Below are 17,107 nucleotides of genomic sequence, written 5' to 3'. Positions count from 1 at the left end.
ATCACGTTTCATAAAAGAGGTAGGAGCTCCCTTTACAATTTGCAAGAAGATCTATTTTCTGTAAGTACATTAAATTTTCTGTTAAGTGGAAAGTGAAGTGCCTGTTTCTGGAGGCTAGCCCTGCTTTGTGTCAAAAATTACCCCATGCCAGGAACCCCCAAACACAAGACAAGCACCTGGGGAGTTCAAGATGCTCCCAGGACTCAGCAATCGAGCATGTTTGCAACTTTTAGGCTTAAGTGTATTAAAAAAGCCTGCAAGAAGCCTCCAAGTACCTAAACTAGTTTCTGGATTTTTGTGAAAAAGTAAACAGAAAGAAACATAATTAAATAAAAGCGAAGAAAAACAGACTTACCTGCCAGGAGACCTGTAAACAAATTTCCTTCCTAGCACAAAAAGAATAAGGAAAGCAGTATTTAACTACTGCTGCTGTAACAGGCAGGCTTTTATATCCAGTGGAAGTGAGAAAAGTACCCCAACAGTCAAAAAGAAAAGGAGACAATTAATGAGGCTTTCTTCTTGCTGATGGAGCAGACAAGAGCAAGAAAGAGTAAAACATTTGCTTATCCGCCATGGATATTTTCTGCCGTGCAATCTGTCCACCAGCCCTTGCCATATGTGCCACCCTTTCTGCTGGGAGAGATGAAGGCAGCAGAAAGCTGTCCATCAAGATGTTAAACCTTCTGGAAAGCCCTCCCCTATGCACTTTGCCCTGAAACAGGGACTTTTGTGGATGAACAGAATACACTTAACTAGATTAAATTTAGCTCATTCCTGGATATGTACAAAGAGACTTTGATTTGATTAATTCAAATTTTAAGGGGCAGCAGTGATTCAAAGAAAATAAAGGAATTTGAGAGTTATGTTCCCTTTTTCCACACTTCTTTATAACCAGCCCCCATCCCTAGGGGTGTGCATGGAGGAAATTCAGGGAGACAGCACTGCGATTTATCATGAAATGGCTTTGATGACAGAGAGAAGCTGGGGGTGGAGGGGTAGAAAGGATAAAAGAACTTTCTGAATAGTTAAATTGTAGGACTTAACTATTTTCAGGGAGAAACACCATCCTATCCCTTCCTTCAGGCATATGCCACCTTGCATAACTTGTTACAGCTGGTTTCCCCCATCAATCATAACTTGAGTGATGGTGAAAGCTATTTTCAAAGGTAAACTCTGCTGTTACTAAGCAGTTTTTTTAGCTTTGACATAGGGTGAAAAAAAATGAAGCTACCTCCTAAGCTAACGAAAACCTTCAATCTCTTTGAAAACAAGCATCTTAAGATCTGTGCAAGACAGAGCCAAGAGAACATGGTTTAGAGACAGCTCAGATAAATGATAAGCTACACACTGTCCTCCTCCTGCAGGAAAGGACACACAGTCCTCTGCAGGAGTGCATGCCCATGGTCTGCAAGGAGCTCATGACAACCCATGGCCAGAGAAAGAAACTTGAAAGTACAGCAGAAAGAGCACGGAGAATGGTCTAGACTTGATCTGAAGCTTGCAGCTTCAATTTTCAGCCTCAACCTGCCAAACCCCAGCAGCTAAGGAACAACACTTAGTGAGCTAAGGCAACCCCTTAAACCGGTCTGCCCTGCCTAGAGACTGTTTATTTTCTCCCTAATGAAATAAACCAAGTATCGCCACATCAGAACTCTCAAAAAAAAGAGGAAAATAAGAGCCTTCTTGAGCCCATAGTCAAGACCATTCAACTCAGGCTACCTACATGCAGGCCAAATTACAACTTGCCCATGAGCAGGGGTATTGCACGCAGAGGGACTGACTCACCACCACGACTGCCCCACTTGGCCTGCAGCCCAGCACAACCAGGGATCAGGGAAAGCTGGGCTGGCTCTGGCTACCCCTTGGCAAGCAGGTGACTCATTCCAAAAGCACTGGCATGCCTCAGCAGTCTCTACTCGTGCCTGGGAATTATGTTAGGATGCCATGCACTAGCCAACACTTGAATTAACGCCACAATAAAGACAAGTTCTTTGATTCTTAACCCTTTAGGATGATGGCTGTGCCTCTCCCTATTAAGTCTGATGAAGACATTTCACTTTGCTGCTGTACATAACTTGATTTCCAGTTAATTTCCAGGAGAAACTTTCCTTTTGAAATGTGTAAAATTATTCTTTTCAGAGCCAGCTGCCTGACTCAGCTTTGGGGACACAAAGAAAGGCAGAACATGACTTGTGCAAAATCCCCCATATTATTTCGTAAGATGCTTTTTAGAAATTAAAACCTTTACACTGAGACCTTCCAATTAGGCTACTTGTCATACTGCAACAGAGGTACTCTGTATAGATACTGAAAATAAATGGCTCCTCACATTAGCAAAATTTACATAATAAGAACATGTTAGATCTAGAAGTTGCAGTCTTAAAATATACAAATATTATCTTAAATAAAGCCCATTTAAATACTTTGTATGTAAACAGGTCTTTACATACACATTAGACTAGGGCTTGATCTGAGGCCACCAGACAGGATTCAGAAAAGGAAGTGGACATTGTGACTATGTAAAATCCAGTCTGGTTATACATATTTGACAGACATAAATAATATGAAGCAAATAATATGGAAGCATTTGTTTTTAGTCCTGCTGTAAGAATCATATATTCTCCACTTCAGACCTTATAATTACACAAACACCAAGAAAGAGTAGAGACAACAGTTATTGAATGAAAAAAACAAAGACCTTTTTCTAAACACACTTCTCTATCCCCTGTGTTTGCTAGCTTTTTGTTTCACATTCCCTATTAGCTGATTGCACTTTATATATATATACACACACATATGTTGGAAAATACTAGCTATTACATAGGGAGGCTTCTATGGTGCAGCTCTTTACCTACCTGAGGTGCAAAGTTTGGCTGCTTTAGCTTGTTCTCTGACTCCTGTTAGTGCCCTCAGAAAGAAACTCCCTCAGTGGTAACACTGCTGAAAAATAGATCTTTAAGATTCAAGTGAGAAATATTAGCAAAGCTGCCTAGTAGTGCACACACAAAGCAGGCCAGCAGGCCCTGCTATGTATTCTCACATGAGTGACAGGGGCTAAATGTTAAGCAGCAATCTCCTAACTCCCCCTTGCAGAATGAATAATGTGGAAGAGGGAAAGTTGAACTGCTGTTACAGCATTTCTGTCCGCTTTCCTTGGTAGTCTCATTCCCTTTAAGAAAAGGTAATATTCCTAAAGAAAGGTAAAAAATTAAAATCATAACCTTGTAAGTGAGTAGCAAAAATTAAAACTAAAGAAAAAAAAGACACTATAAACAGGTAAGTGGCAGCATCTATGTAAAATATAAAACTGGTAGCCATATGCAGAAATTATAGAAAAGAGATCTATTAATAGAACTATAAATCAAGAAATAGACTAGAAGAAAACTGCTCAATAAAAGAGAGTTAAGTCCTCACAGAAGGCTACAAGTAAACAGGGGAAAGCTCAAACGTTTGCTAGGGTGGGGAGGCATCAGGACTCCAACTGCTACATTTACCTAGTAAACAAAACCCAAGTTGTTAAAAATACCAAAGTAGGAAATTACAAAAGAAAAATTATTTCACTTCTTAAGATAGTTAACAATAAATCTGCAAAATATATACAAGACATTTACTCACATCAGCAAGGAATTCCAATTCACCACATTTTGGGAAGACAGTGGTAAAGGAGTGGTGTGCTAAAGAGCCCTACCAGTTCAGATTCCTAACTTCAGGCATCACTTTTCTGTATCCATGGTCAAAATGGTTGCAGCAACAGAGACTGACAGAAACATGCTACGTCGGGAAGGAGCCAACCTTCTCCTCCTCCTCCCTGTCCAATCTCTTCATAGCAGGCTGAAATTTTGCATCTGTGGGGGATGATACAATTTTTGCTTCCTCATTTATTCTATGTATTCAACCCTTAAGAGCTAGCTTTAAAATGCCAGTCTTGCTTTGAAGGATATTACTTCATTAGCAGTGCTTTTGGAAAAAGGTCTTTAAAAGGCAGACGACTCACCCTCTGGAGTGAGTCCATCTTCTTTGCACTCTCTAACCACAGTTCTCATTTTCCCAAACCAACCACTTCTCATCAAGTTAGGCTAGGTTCACAGACATAAGAAATTCAAACCACCTTTTATTTCCATACTTTTTTAAACTCCCAACTCATACTAAACACTTTCACATGTTTTATGCCAGATACTTACATTAAATATTCTGGGTTTTAACTTTCTAAACTTTTTTTAATTACTACATTGTCCAAAAGTAAGAAACCACCCCCAACAACACTCCTGCTCCACTGGGAGCTGTGTGAATGATCCCAAAGTATTATGGGGTCTCCAAGATAAGTATGCACATTCCCATGGGATGTATTTCTTTTCCTCAAAAAGGCAGCAGTGCTGTGCAGAAAGACTGTGGGATGCCAGAAATGCAACACAAGGACTAAATGAACTGCAGACACCTGTCTACCTTCATACAGAGGTGGCAGCAGTAGCTGCTGTGCTCATAAGGCCAGGATATCTTCATGCAACAGACCTACCATGCAATGGATTATTTGGAAATAGAAGACTTCCAAGCTTTTTTACTCCTATCAGCAGCAACAAGGATTCAAGGAGCTACTCAGAAGTTCACCTGCAAACTTCCTGTTTCTAAAACCCAGAGCTTTTAAGAAGTAACTCAAACTTACCATCAAGTGCAGTGACTCAGAGGAATAGGGTCTAATGGGTCACACAGACAATGCCACAAGTCATCTTCATTTGGCAGCCACTAAAAAAGCTAATGAATACCCAGAAAATAAGTGCACACTGTCCTGAGAAGGGTTCTTTCTGCATCAATGAGGCAACCCACACAAAAACTCCTGAACAATAGTTTGCTCTACAGTTACCAGTTTCCACCTAGACACAAATATTTGGGTCAGAAACCCAACTTTTCACACATCAGTGAAGAACTGTTTAATACTGTAGTAAGAAAACAGCCTTGATTTCCACTGATTTTCAGAGTGAAAAAGTTAATAATTTCAATTTAATGAACCAAGAGGAGGGAAAACACAGAAATTAAAAGCCTTTATCCTGTCCTTTCTGTGTGCAATCTGAAAACCAGAAGTCCAGGCAAGAACACGATAAGAGTTTCATTCAAAGGAGCAGGAGACTCAACTACAAACAACACTGCCTTTTAATATCAGACATATGGGATGAGAATACAGAAACAACAGATAATATCCCAGGCAACTTGACACTGTAAATAAAAGACATAGTGAAGACAGTCATGAAAAGGCCATCCTAGCTCAAGAATTTTAAGACTGAAAAGATAAAACTGCTCATGGAACCAAGAAGTTACCCTGGAAAGCTACTGCAATAATATACCATACTTTGGCTGAAGTGAGTAATTTGCATACATTTCCCTTTGTAAACTTCAGGTCTAGAAATCTATGAACTCAGATTTAGGGCTTGTCCACACAGACCAGTTTGAGTGAATATTAAATTTCAATAAAGTTAAATTCTGAACTGATACTTTTCTGTTAAAGCATGTTCTTCTGTTGCTTTAGCCAAACCTTATTACTAAATGGAATCTAAAACAGAAAGGGTTTACAAAGTCTCTTTTTGTTTCCACTGAGTACATGGAAATAAATTACTGCAGCTTTCCCATATATAATAAAAGGTGTGGGTTTTTTTCTAGATGATAGATTTAGAGAACAGCACATCGGCTGAGGCTCCAGCTGGCTGGAGACACCTGTTTTCCACTGGCCTCCTGATTCCCTTCAAATGGGAGGCCTGTTTTCCACTAGCATCCTGATTCCCTTTAAACTTTCAGATACAACCAAGGGGTAGTTTTGGCTTAGAGATTCCTAGTTAGTGGAAAACTGGGGGCAAAGCATGCAATGAAGTTGCTATAAAACCTTATTCACCGCTATAAAATCTTATCCCACATAATTAGGCTTAACATTGATACACAACATGCTTGGGGTAAGAAAATTCACCAACAAAACTACTGAACCTCTCCAACAATTTCTTAGCTTCAATTAAGAAAAACAGTGCTTGACAGCCAGACCTGATACCCCACTTGCTCCCCCATTTTTCTCTTCCCTTCCTTCTCCTTCTCAAATCCTGGAAAAACAGTAAAATGGGAAGTACTCTTTTGGACAAACATTTCCACTTGGAAATGCTAAGTGCATTTTTTGCAAAATTTCTATACATCAACAAATCCTGAAGCCAAACAGATTTAGTGAAAATAGAAGGAGCAAATGCCTGAATGATCTTTAGTTTCTCATTCTGTTTTTCAGAAGCATGTCATCTCTTCCTAGAAAATGAGCAACCTTTTTTTTGCAAGGTGGTTAATAAAGGCTACCTTGAAGTTTACAGGGTTTCTAGGATGCCCAATGGAAAACCTTATGGATAACTGTACAACTATTACTACATACGTATCCTAGGAGACCAAAGAGCTTTCATATTTAAGAGCTTATTTCCCAGCCACCCTCTCAATACACATCTCATGCAATTATAAATAATACAAATAGGCATGAGAAAGGAGGACTTTGGTTTCATTTCAGGCAGAAGGTACACACACCTCTGCTTGTATGCTTAAATGTTTCATTTTATTTCACTTCTTCTCACATTCTGACTACAAAGATACTCTGTAAAATTATCTCACGTAATGCAGGAAATGTGTTTTCAAAATTGAATTTTACCACTGTGGAAAGCTAAAATTTTTTTAATCTTTAAAAATTCACACACATACATATAAATCACCAGAAAGAGCCTTTGTATTTAGTCAAGTGAAATCTAGATTCCTGACCACAACATTTTGCAAAGCATCATCCTGTTAAAAAACAAAAAAAAAAAACAAAAAACAAAAACAACAAAAAAAAAAAACATACCAGAGAACCATATAATTTAGGAAAAAGTCTAGGAAAAAGAAATTTTTTAAAAATAAACAAAAAGAACAAACCAGCTAATTTTAAAAAGACTCACTTTCCACTTCATGTATGAATAGCCTATGCATTTGAAATAAGATGAATCAAAAGCATCTCCCTCATTTCTTGTTTGCAATTCTCATCACAGGGTCTAACCTGCAGTTAAGGACTTGAAGCCAGCCTCTGAAGAGAAGCATCCTTAAAATGCCAAGCAGAGCCCTGGAAACACCCTGGTACGACTCCTTGGCAGCCAGAACCCAGGATCTGTTACAAAACCTGCAACACAGAGTATGACAGCCCCTTCCCTTCATCACCTTTTTAGTCTTCATTTCTTAGCCTTCCATCCCAGTGGAGACGAGGAGGCAACACAAAACACCTGCCCAACAGGAAAAGAAGAATATACTGTTGATCTCCTGGAGGAGGGGATATCACATGACAACAGGGAACTCCGAGGAAAAAGGTTGTCGGCGTGCTGGTATACAAAAATTAATTCACCAACGGGTAATTAAAACAGGACCAGTTCCTCCTAAAGCCACTAAGCAGCTCTCGGGTTGATTTCCTTAAAGCAGTAAATTATTCACCTAACCTCACACGAATATGAGTGAAGCCCTAACAGCTGTGGCTCAGCAAATACTAGTAGAAGGAGCAGAAGCCAGCGTGAAAGATCTGCAGGCAATCTCTTACACTGTGTCCTTTGCAAAACCTAAACTTAACATTAAAATTAACTGCAGGCTAAAATGTTGCCAGCAATTTCTGGTGAATGCAGAATGAAACCTTGTTACTCCACATAGCACATCACAGTTTTGTAAGCACACCCCACAGAATGCGGGGATGACCTGCGCAGGAATTCTTACAGTAACTCCCTGTGTATGGTGGCTTTACAACACAGATGGGACATTTCAAGTCCCTGTCATGCTATATGCTATAAATATTATGTAAAGCAACATGATGTTTACAAGAAAAACAACAAAGTAGATTATGTAACATTCTTTTTCTTTCTTCCACTCCCCTATTTCAGAATATTCTGCTTTTTAAAAAGAGAAAATAAAAGTGGAACATTGAAACTCTTCTCAAAATTGCACATACTTTCTGGTAAAGTCAAAATTTTTGTACAGTTTTATAATTCAGTATCTCAATACTAGAGGTGTATTCAACACAGAAAGTCCGTTTTACATCCTGAAATTGTTTTACTTTTGTTGATAAAAAAAGGAGGGGAAAAATTATGGTTTTCTTTCAAATTAAATAAGTTTCTGGCTTTTTGAACACTATGAAATCATGCTTATTTGCAGACTCACAAACTACAAACTATCTTCCACAGCAGATTCTATAAAGTCTAGTAACTTCACTTGCAAATTAAATACTTTAGTATTATTTTTCCCTTATACTGGACAGTATACAAACGACATACGGCAGAGTTGTCAGCCAGCTAAATGTGATAACTTCCATATCCCTCAAGACTGTCCTCTTCCTTCACTTAGTTCCATGAAGTGGATAAAAAAACAACCTCAATCTACAAACAGCATGATAAATGAGCAGTGGAAGAGTTTTCTCCAGCAACAAAGGGTTCAGTCTGAGGTCTTGGTGGATACTTCAGAAGACTTCAGGGTGGCCTTTATAATACCCTCCACTTGAGAAAATATGACTGCAAAGTAAATCATCCCTATGAAACAGCAGCAAAACTGTTTTTCCTGCCTCTTCCTAGCTTGGTATGCCTTTAAACAAACAGGCTTGGATAAACAGCATAATGAAGAGGACTGATGTCGTTCTGGTTCACAGAATAGCTGCATGGCCTAGATGAGACATCACCCCTGGTGAGACCATCAGACCAGTTAAATAAATTGTCCAGTCAGAAGTGAGGCCCATTCTGCTCCTTCCCATGAGATAAAACCTGTGATGGTATTTCAAAAACATAGCACTAAGAAAACTTTTGACCTCTGCTAGAGACACTTCCAACAGCATTAAAATGGCAATGTCAATGATACTTATGCTAGGCTAGCAGCATTTTCTTTGGGTTTTTACATCTACTTGTAAAGCCCCATTTCAGCTGCAGAACCAACACAAACCAATCGCAGCTACTCTGTGAGCACACCAGTACTACACTTACAGGGGATTTCTTCAGCACATGTCATTAATTAAAGTCATAGCTAGAAACAGCATTTGCTAAGATAGCACAATTTTTACCATGAGGATCTCAGCTGTATAGAACAGCATGATGAAACACCACACAGCAAAGGAAGGGGGTATAAGCACAGCCCTTACCCTGCTATACAAAAGCTGCTCCCCAACCCAGCGCTGCAGTCACAAGCCTCCCTCTGCACTTGCAAGCATCAGTGCTGCTCCTTCTACCGAGAAAAGGAGGAGGAAAGCCAAAATCTGCCTGCCCAGCCAACAGGCTGAACAAGAATTCTGGGTGTGAGCCCCAGAACTGCTTTCAGAAGCCGTGTCTTCAAAAGACCTGAGTGGCTGAAGGAAGCCTGTTCTCCTGAGTGTTGAACCTGCTCCCTCCAACAACATGGAGTTTAACACACAGACTCTGTAGCTTTAGTAGTACTTAGCAACACAAATTTTAACATTTTAAGACTTCATTTAAACTAAGGCATGCCACATGATTGCAAAGAGCAGCTGAATAATGAGATTTACAGGAAAGAAAGAAAAACCTACCACAAAACCTCATATTATACCTACCTAAAAAAAAAGCACTCACAAAGAAGAGGTAAACAACTTTTACCCTCATTATAAAGTAGAGAAATGTGCACACCACCACTAAAATATAATTATTATACAGCCTTCAGGAGAGTCCAAAGGAGCAATTTAATTAACCACCTACTGATTTCATAAATGACAAGAACACACGAAGGTAATGGCACCTTATAATTGAAAATGTCCTGTTTATTTAGCTGAGCAATTGTGCTGGTCTATGTTGTGCATAAATATGAGGAAACACATTTTCAACTCATGACATTTTAACTTTGCAAGGTGTAACAGAACAACATACTGCCGATGATAAAGTCACTGTATACTCCACATACTTAATGCCTTTACCCAATAATCTGTAAGTCACTGACAATCCTAAAGGTTTTTTAATTTTTATGAACTTTTCTGATGGGCTTTTCCTACACCCTCTTCAGAAATGTGGAAGGACTGAGAGGAAAAAAAAAAAGAATTTTACTGGTATGCCACTTCAAACAAAATATTGCCTTATTCAGGGACTTAGTTCGTATCTGCAGCGCTCCCATTTTCATACAAAGCCCCATTAAATATTTCTGCTGATGATCTTCTAAACTCATTTTATCACTTTCTTTTCTTTCACATGAAGAAAGCTTCCTTTCAGCTACAACATCCTTTATAAAGGCTAAATAGAAGCAGCTCTTATCAAGGTTGGAAAAGAATGTAGCGAAACATGTGAAACGCTCTTCCCTGTTTTTTCATTGAACCTTTCAGAGATAAAGCTGGAATTAATATTCCTTTTTGCATTCACAAACTCAAAATGCCTTTGTGCTGCTACATTAATACCATCAAAGTCTATTTGACTGAACATGAAACAGAGCAACATCTGAATTTATGAGCTGTTCATCTCCCCATCTAATGGACACACTTAGAAACGTTTAAAAGCAATGTGGAGAAACTGGAGAAGGCCCAGAGAGGGGAAAGATGATCAAAGGACTGAAAAGTCTGCCATATGAGGAGAGGCTGAGAGAATTGAGTTTGTTCGGCCTTGAGGAAAGGCTTAGGAGAGACATTATCAACGTGCTCCAGTATCTAGAGGGTGGCTACAAAGAAGCTGGAGACTCCTATTTTACAAGGAGACACATGGAAAATATGAGGGGCAATGGATGCAAGTTACCTCTGTGAAGATTCTTATTGGACACAAAAGAAACATTTTTCACAATGAGAAAAATCAGCCTTTGGAATAACGTCCCCAGGAAAATGGTGGATTCCCAAATGCTGGACACTTTCAAGATGCATCTGGAAAGGGTGCTGCACCATCTTGCCTAGCCTGTACTTTTGTCAAGAAAGTCTGGACCAGATGATCCTTGAGATCCCTTTCACCCTGGTATTTTCTGATTTTATGACTTATACTTGCTTTGTGGCATTCATAATTTAAAATAAGAGACTGAAAAGATTCTTCAGGCATAAAAGTCTCCATGGCAAAGCTGACTTGCCAGACCTTGAAGACTTTTCCTTTTAAAAGGCTTTCCTTAAAAGGATTCAACAACATACCATACAATGATCCTCAACAGTCCTACACCATCACAGCAGCAGGGTGTACAAAGACAGGTGTCTTGCATATCAGTCTCAGATCCCTCATCCCACCTGTCCCCTTTATCAGCCACCATGTAATGACATCAATGACTGTACATAACATTGTCTCCCTGCCCACCTAATGCAGAAAAAGCATTCCTCAACAGAAATTGAAACATTAAATGCTGATCCCAACAGCATCACTGCACAATGGAACTATCTGAAGCGATTAGTTCATGTGTACACATTAAACACACGCTTCCGCAATTCCGGATCCAAGAGTGAAATCTTTACCTATTGGTGTTAGCTGGTCATGTTGATGGTTCTTGAGGGTTTCCCATCATTAAGTGTTTATGATATTTACCCAGTCTGTAGCAAACTGTTACCAGGCATACCTGGCTGGATTAGCTGCCCATCAGTGATGCCACCACATATGTAAACATCTTTTTTAAATTATGAAAGCTTCCATTACATTTATGCACTGTGGTTTACTTACCAATTAGATGAGGAAAGAAGAGTTCCTGAATAAATACCATAAAGCATCCTCCAATATTTTTTTCTAAACTTTTTTCTTTCCAAGGTCTTCCAGCCTTCACATGTTAAGTGAAAGCATTCATGTCAAAAACTGGCTGGTCCCAAGTACCGCCTGTGCCCCACACCCCAGCAATAGCACCTTTTGGTCCTCAAAGGACTTTTGGGCACATTACTACAGGATTGAGCACTACAGTATTTTCAAATGGTTAATTATGGTAACTGCTGCATGTTTCCAGGATGCATTCACCCTGTGAAAATGGTTTAGATTTTCTGCTTCCAAGTGTTATAGAAAATATACTACTTAAATTCGAATACATCGTTCAACTGCCTGCAGCTTCCAAAACAATCATGGACTCCTCAAACTGAGTTGTTTCTAATGTTTACTACTGAAATGAACTTTATCAGAAATAATTACCCTCTTCCATGCCACCAGCACATTTTAAAAGAAAATCATGCTCCACCCCATTTACCTATCTTTCTCCCTAACAACTGCACTCAGTGTCTCTCCAGTGGTCTTACCTGCAGTAAAAGCCCACCCATAGTTCACAGATTCCATGTGCTAAGTTAACAAGGTAAGAAGCATTAGGAAAGAGACTGACCACAGCTAGAAAAAAGCCTTAATCAGACAACGCTTGTTACAAGTGCTGTGCTCCACTGGGGAAAGCTCTCAAAGATAAGCAGTGTTTTGTAACTCACCAAAAGTCACCTGGGATGCAGGACAGATGGAAAGTAATGGAGTCCTCACTAGCACAGAAGAGCTCTTAATTTTTCACAAAATACCAGAACTTCCCATTGCAGCAAGCAGAAATACCAAATCTAGAAGGCTACCTTCCTCAAAACATTCCTGTAGGAATTCCTGTACTGCCTGTTTCTTTTTAAGTGGGTTAAATGCTGCCTATTTCCCCCCTACTGTTAGGAAGATTATTTTTTTCTTTATAACAGCATTCTCCCAAGTTCTCTCCTACACAAGTTTGAAGAGAGAGCCAAGGTAGTTGGCAGCTTGTTTACAACACTGGCCCTCACTGGCCTTCCCCAGTCAGCCTAGGACTGGCTGCCCATCCTCCTTCCTGGGGTGATCCTTCAGCCTACTTCTATGGGATATGGGATGGATGCAAAGAGATAAGTTATTAAGTGAAAAATAATTAATTTTAAGTATTACATGAGAGATATAAGTAGTCTATTAATTGCATCTTCTAGATTAATTTCTAATTCCATCAGGTCATGGCACAGTGAAGTAATTTAAATCAAGGGATTTAACAACATTTTCAATTAGTTTAATAATGCTAAACCTTACTGTATATAATCAACTCACAAGAGCTGCTTTTTTAACCATTCTGTAGCATTAGCTTAAAAATTGAATGGATTTCATTGCCATTCCTGGTAGAGAACCTTATTTAAACTTTACAGGAATAATGAAAATAAACAATACCATTTCACATTTAAACACAACTTAAACCTTTAAATTTAAAAGAGCTCAATTAAACAAATCATCTTGCTTAATTATTACAAAATTAATTATTTTGGTGCAGTAATATTGCTTTTTACCCATCTGTCCCTACCAGCACCAAAGGCTTGTTCAATTTCCAGCACTGAACAGCCCTTCCATTTGCTGGTGTTCCACCACAGCACGTAATTTCGAAGGAGCAGAATCTTGCCTTGAGCTTGAAGCGTAGCCCCCCAAAATCTCATTCTTCCAAAATTTCTTCAGCATTCTCAAAATCAGAATAAATGGAAAATAAAGTAATGTCCAGCAGTTTGACTGCCTCAACACTAACAGGCCTGCTCAGCACAGGGCTGGCCCTCGCACAACCCACGCAGATTCCTCAACCCAGCAGCTCAGACAACACTTGCTGTGTTTCAGCAAGTACCTGCTGCTGACTGCTTCCATTTGCACAAGCTTTCCATGGCTTCTAGTTGTACAAGCAACCCTCAGGGTGCCTTTCACTAGCTCTAGCTCATTTCACATTTCAACAGAGCAGAAGAACACAGGGCTCAGCTCAGGTAACTTGTAGCTCACAAATCCAGATCTTATGCCAACTACCTACATCTCTACTAGCATCACAGCTGAAGGGTTATTTTTAAAATGTCTTATGTATGTACATTACCTGGTTTTAACGAAATACAAAATAGAAAGTTCTACTCAAAGAAAAATACACACTATCTGCTGTAAAACTGTCTCGGCAAACAACATTAAGATTCCTTAGGGACATCAAATGTCCTTAAACTCATTTTTTTGAATTGAGGGGAACCCTCTCTACCACTACATTTCTCAAGTAGTTTTTTACAGAAGAATTACATTAAGAGTTGAGGAAAAAATCAGTTATTTCTATGTCAAGGCCTGCATTCCCTTTTTATAAACTCAAGGATTTCTAAATACACATAAACATCTTAAATAAATAAATAAAACACAGGAAAATTTTTCTTCCAGAATCACTTTGCAGTGTAACAAGAATGGTACTTTTCCTTTACTATATTATTATGTTCTGGTACTAACCCAAAAGTTCACGCCATTTTCATTTCTTTATTGCCAATAGCCATCTAGAAAATGCTGCCATCAATAGTAAATCTACATGAAGACACACTCCTCTGGTGCATTTTATGAATAGCAATCAGTTCGTAACACAATCCTGTTCAGTTTAAATTCAGTTTATTCTTCAATTACTTTGCTAGCCCAACTCTAATTTATTATATTTTCTGGTACATTTGATTTTGAATATTATGACATCCTGGCTCATGCCATTAGAGAGGAAACATAAAATGGTGAGGATGTCTAGGGATGGCTGAGAGTAAGATAGCAACAGCCTGGAAAATTAACAATACCACTGTCTGTGTTCAGCTAAACCACTCCTGCATTAGCACTAAAAAAATATTTCTCTAATATAGACTTGTCATCCAGGAATAGCCTCGGGGCACCATAAAACCCCAGCCAACACAAGAGGCAGCTGGGGTGATTGGGTGGGCAGACAGCAGCCTCTCTGGGGCAGCTCAGCTGCAGAAGAAAGGAAACGCTGGCCCTGCTGCTGCTTGGAGCTCACCAAAGAAAGAAACCAACATGGTTCTAAATGCCATCAGTACTATATACATTGATTTTTTTGTGTTGGCTTTTTTTAGCCTTACATTGTCTCGGTCCTAGCTACCATTTCTTTCTCCCAGCACCCAAGGTGAAATAAGAGGCAGCAGCCTGCAGCCTGCTCAGAGGACCCTTCTTGAGAAGCTGGGCAGAAGTGAGAGCTTCACCTTCCCCTCCAGCTTGGTGACCGACTGCATTATCCTTCAGGGCACACTGCCAGCCCCACCTGCTTACTCAGGCTTTTGCCAGCAAGGGAAGCTCTCAACGCACCGCTCTGCCCTTTGAAGATGCATCCTCTTTCACTTACTTCTTACTCCTGCCTAACATTTGGCATTGGAGCTCCTGAATCCAGAGAATGGAGGGGCAGTCCTGATGGGGAAATATCAGACTCTTGTATTCATATCCAAACTTTTTTTCCTACAAGACATTCTGACAACCTCGAACATGAAAATGCTTATGCTTATGCACAGCTTGCTCTGTCCCAAGAAATTCCACATTGGGTTTTGTAAACAATGAGTATTTCCCTTCTTTTGTCTGTTGTTCTGAAAGTCTGAAAACAGCTTACCAAAACAACAGGCAAGAGTGAATGCTTTACAGGGAAACCCAGGCAGGCCCATAAGGTGCTGCCAGCATTGGAAAGAAGTTGCAGTGAGGGAAATCTGGCTGGACCCAAATCCTCACTCATTACTCATGTCCTCCAGAAACAAATCAAGCAGACTTATTTTCCCCTAAATGATAATAAAGTTTTCAGCTGTCTCTAAGCTATCTTGTAGCTCAGGCAGTATTTCCAGCTCCTTCTAAACCTCACAAGCAATAAAGATTTTACTAATGATATTAGTTACTGCAACTGATGCATTAAAAAGACAATGTCAAAAATCACATGTAAACGACAATTACATGGAGGTCATTTACAAAACTAAGAAATGTCATGCTTTAGCTTATCTACTGCCTTTCAATTTTCCCTCACTTCTCCTGAACCTATGTTGTAACTCAGTTGCTGGTTTCTGTTCTGAAGCATTTTTTCCCCCCCGCAACTCAATCCCTCACAAAGGACAGACACAAAAGGGAGTGGCATAAAGGATGCTTAAGCATACTTCCACTGTTAAGTTACTTGATTTCACACTTAGGAAACCCCACTGAAAGACAGTTATTGGTGCATGAGAAATAGGGAGTACAGCTATAGCTTGTGAAGCCTGAAGGAGTCAGAGCAAACCAAATCAGGCCAATTTAGGCAGATGAAGAGGGAGAGAGGGGCGCTCCCCTCCTGTTAAGTGCTATCACATGCCCCAGTGTAATGAAACATTACCACCATGATGAGAAAAAAAAGTGCCTCTCATTTTGGTGTTGGTACCAGGAAAACACACCAGCCAAGTTCTTCAGAAGCAATGACAACTCTGGCTGTAACCATTTTCTCTTCTCAGTCTTGTGTACTTGTAAATCACCTGCCTATGCTTATACTGCAAATCAATGCACACGCTCCAGTGTCTCCCTGCACCTGCTCTCATTACCCTGTGTTTGAAACAAATCCTGAATTGAGACTGGAGACTTGATTTTGCTTCCCAGCAGGCAGAGTAATCATCAATAATTGATGTCAGTTGGTTTCATATGGAGCACTGCTTTGGGCATGCAATGGAGAATTACAGTATGCACCAAGGAAAGGAGGATTTGTATATAAAGTGATTTGATAATCTGAAAAAATCCCTCCGTAAACAAAGGAAATTTGCAGATAATCATATTAAAGATTAGAGTTGTTTTAAAACAATGCAGAATGTATTTGAGAACATCTGGGAAAAAAGATGGTAGTATTAAAAGCAAAGTCTTTGGGGAAAATATCTTCCCCCTCAAATAGGAAACAGTAATTAATTCATTATTAAATCCTAATGCTTGGCAATTCGTCTTAAATCAGAGCACTTTTTCTAATAAAGACTGTTATCACTATACTTAAATGCAATTTTATATATGAATACTTAAATATATTTACATACAGTTTTAACTCTGATTAAATGATTGCTTGATTATTTCACTTATTAATTGCTTCCAATTTATTTCAAAATTGAGAAGCAGGATAATTTTATGGTAAAAAACTAAATTTAATATTAAATAAGGACAGAACAACCTGTGGACTAATAAAAATATAACACAATAGCAAAAGAAATTTTATGTCTTTCCTTTCATGTTTACTCATCAGCTGGAAAATTAAGAAAATAACTCCTTTTATCTTACAAAGGTTAATCTTTTTCCATCACCCATTTACTGTGTCCTGAAGTTATGGTGTGTCGATTTATGTGAAAATCCCCACAATGAAACCCATAAACTGTTCCTGATATTTTCTATAATCAGTGTTGACAAATAACAGTACTGCTCTTCTATTTAAACAC

At 39.1% G+C, this 17,107-nt stretch overlaps 1 protein-coding gene across 11 annotated transcripts in view; it reads right to left on the bottom strand.

The window, feature by feature from the left end:
* Positions 1-17,107, bottom strand: part of LNX2 (ligand of numb-protein X 2) — a 59,250-nt gene that overhangs the window by 33,840 nt on the left and 8,303 nt on the right. Inside the window, exon 4 of one of the 11 annotated variants that reach the window (XM_085580240.1) lies at positions 2,856-2,953. The exons of 6 other annotated variants lie outside the window; for them this stretch is intronic. The gene's annotated coding sequence lies outside the window, so the exon portion shown is untranslated. 4 more of the 11 variants (XM_021541991.3, XM_021541992.4, XM_085580222.1 and 1 more) reach the window with 4 other exon arrangements.

The sequence above is a fragment of the Lonchura striata genome, chromosome 1 (genome assembly GCF_050655825.1).
Source record: "Lonchura striata isolate lonStrDom1 chromosome 1, ASM5065582v1, whole genome shotgun sequence".
NCBI lineage: Eukaryota > Metazoa > Chordata > Aves > Passeriformes > Estrildidae > Lonchura > Lonchura striata.
This window is presented reverse-complemented; position numbering and strand designations above follow the sequence as displayed.